This window comes from Pipistrellus hanaki (assembly GCF_964339955.1).
Source record: "Pipistrellus hanaki genome assembly, chromosome: 12".
NCBI classification, from domain to species: Eukaryota; Metazoa; Chordata; class Mammalia; order Chiroptera; family Vespertilionidae; genus Pipistrellus; species Pipistrellus hanaki.
In genome coordinates this window covers 48,356,650-48,359,879 of record NC_140514.1, presented here as the reverse complement: position 1 = coordinate 48,359,879, position 3,230 = coordinate 48,356,650, and the positions used below count along the sequence as shown (strand labels likewise).

Sequence of the window (3,230 nt, the reverse complement as noted above, 5' to 3'; positions counted from 1 at the left end):
TCCCTGCCTTCGTCCAATTCATAACCCTGCCTTTTCCTGGGGACTCGCAAGGCCGCTGGGACTTCTGTGGGCAGGAGAGAGAATGTGGCAGTCAGCAGGGCGCTCCAAAGCTCATAGCAGTGGTGTGGGCAGCCGCCTGGGCCCCCTGTGCCAGGCCCACCCCCGCACCCCCGCACCCCTGCTCCAGAGGTCTTTCAGGCGGACAGGACACGGTGGCCTCCGTCTCAGGACTGGGAGAAAGAGCGCCCATGCAGAGCCAAGCCGAATCAGTTGAGCATGGAGATTCTGCAAAATATCCGAGGAGCAAGCTCATCGCCGAAGCTGGTGCAAAGGGCAGGGCCAGAGTTCGGCAGCATTCCTGCCTTGGCTGAGTGGAGAGCAGAACCAGAGACACTGACGTAGAAGAGCCTGGCAAGCAGTGATGCCCTAATGGCGATCCGTTTTGTTCATTCGGGCTTGTGATTCTTCGTGTCCCCTGCTTCCTGCCAGTGCTGTGTACTCAGAGGAAGGAGGCCTCTGCTCTGGCTGGTGTGGATGCCAGGCCCTGGGTGGGCAGTGAGGCAGCTGGTTGATGAGCATTGTGTGTGTGTGTGTGTGTGTGTGTGTGTGTGTGTTTAGAACTGTTAAATACCCTTTATTGATATTATACAGAAACCACACTAAATTGCCTTTCATTCAGTAAAAGGCAACAGTTTAGATAGAGGGAATTTTACTAAGTTGGCATAGTCGGGACCCAAGAGATGGCATGGTCACTGCCAGCTCATCAGCAGCCCTTCCTTTGAACAGGCTGATGAGCACAGCTGGAAACACGAGCAAGTCCTGCAGGTCTAAGAGACAGGGAAGGGATTTCCTCAGAATGTAAACATATTAACAAAACCAGTCACATAAACCTAAGTCCCAGCCAATCTCCTACAGGTTCTGAGAGGGCACTCGCCACCTCTGTGAGAAGTTGAACACTAGGAATCTAGTCCAACCATAGTTTAAGGAGGGGGACAGTGACAGTGCTTGCTGAACCAACATTATCACCAAAGCTCAAAAAGCTGACCGTATTCATTCAACCACAAGCCAATCTTATTTAAATCAGGACCGTCCGAAAGAAATGTTAATTAGTCATTTATGATCGAATTCTGGTGTATGAGGTCAATTTAAAAATAGTAACATAAAAAAAAGTCATGAGACCTTTGTAATAAATAAGGCAGTAGCCATCTATTACGCAATAGTAGCTTTTTTGAGATAAGCTATCAAGTCTGCCCTTTCTGCACTCCTCTTAACGCCGGTGAAGATCATTTCTGTCCCAGGATGCACTTCCTGGGATCCTCCAAACACTCCATCAGCGTAGCCTCTCCCCAGGGGGGATCTTGTTGGCATCCGTGTAAGAAAATCCAGGGGCCTGGCCTGTCTTTCACAAAAAGAGACCATGGTGATTTGGCCCAGTCTTGTGCTTGCCTCCCTTTCCACAGTATGGCACTGGGCACGCTTCTGAACAAAAATCTTTTTGCCCTTCTCAACATCACCCATTTTTATTTATTTATTTTAAAATATATTTATTGAATTTTACAGAAAGGAAGGGAGAGGGATAGAGAGTTAGAAACATCGATGAGAGAGAATCATCGATCAGCTGCCTCTTGCACACCCCCTTCTTGGGGATGTGCCTGCAACCAAGGTACATGCCCTTGACCAGAATCGAACCTGGGACCCTTGTGTTTGCCGGCTGACGCTCTATCCACTGAGCCAAACCGGTTAGGGCTCAACATCACCCACTTTTAAATCACTTGTTAGTCGTGCACGACACGGAGAACCCCACTCGCAAGCCTGACGTCCCGCTCTCTGACGGCACTGTGGTTTTAGAGCACATGTGTCAAACACAAGGCCCTCGGGCCAAATCCAGCCCGCCAGGCCTTGCAATGTGGCCCGCACCGCGCTGTCATCACTGCACTCTGCTGTCAGTTTATGACATTGTCAGTTTATGACTGTTCAGTAAACCATTCGGCCCGCGATTTAGGCTGGATTTTAGATTTTGGCCCCTTCTCTGATTGAGTTCGACACCCCTATTTTAGAGCAAGTTCCTGCCGCCAAGGGCTCCTACCCACTTCCCTGGACACCTCAACCTCTCCTGCTGGCCAGGCCCCTCCTCTCTGTGGGTGGCCTGAGAAGGGTCTGGGTGGAGCCAGAATCCAGGCCAGGCCACTGTCAGAGTTTGGTCAAGTAGGACTTGAACTCGGCTCTGGTGGTGATCCTCTATGTGCCCCTCTCCCTCCCCCAAGACGGTCCAGTTCAGCGTTAAAGTCAACTCAATTTCACAATCACTTGTAATTTTCCAGCTGCCAGACACTCGATCTGTTGCAGGAATACTAACATTGAAAAGGCATGAACCCAGGCCCTGGCCAGGTAGCTCCGTTGGTTAGAGTGTCATCCTGATATGCCAAGTGTCATCCATCTCTCCCCACTCCTCTGTCTGTTGAATCAATCAATAAAAATGTTGTTGCAGAGACCGGTTTGGCTCAATGGATAGAGCGTCAGCCTGTGGACTGAGGGGTCCCAGGTTCGATTCCAGTCAAGGGCATGTACCTTGGTTGCGGGCACATCCCCAGTGGGGTGTGTGCAGGGGGCGGCTGATCGGTAATTCTCTGTCATCACTGATGTTTCTAGCTCTCTCTCCCTCTCCCTTCCTCTCTGAAATCAATAAAAATATATATTTTTTAAAATGTTGTTAAAAAGGCATGAACCTTCCCTCCCGGGATTTTGAATCTCTTGTATGTGTATGGTGGTGGTTATGGTGGTGGAGAAAGGTGTGTGTGTGTGTGTGTGTGTGAGCTCACACATGCTTGCGGGAGGCATCATGAAATACCAGTAGGAAGAATCCTGAACTAGAGTGCAATGGCCGCCTCCCACGTCCCCGTGGCCTCCGGGTCTGCCACTTGTCTTCTCGGAGCCTTGGCTTCCATTGCTGTTCTGCACAGGCGGCAGCGGACACCCGATTGGCCAGCAGCATGCCGCTGATCCCAGTGAGGTCCTCCTTGGTGAACACAAGCCCACATTCCCCAGAGAGCAGGCAGAGTTTCTCCAGAGCTGGGCTGCTTTCCAGATGTCCTTGCGCACGGCCTCCCGCCGAGGGACATGCGGATCTGCTGCATCTGCTGGGAGCCCACACTGGCTGCTCCCACAGGGAAGCATTTGGATAATCCTCCGGAAGGTGGAAGCTCTTAAGGAAGTAGTTGGACCTCGAGGTC

General features: G+C 51.3%; 1 pseudogene across 1 annotated transcript; it reads right to left on the bottom strand.

Moving 5' to 3' along the window:
- Positions 1–1,134: 1,134 nt before the first annotated feature.
- Positions 1,135–1,518, bottom strand: LOC311630935 (cytochrome c-like; annotated as a pseudogene). The gene has a single exon. The product of its transcript is annotated as a cytochrome c-like (transcript).
- Between the last annotated feature and the right edge of the window lie 1,712 nt (positions 1,519–3,230).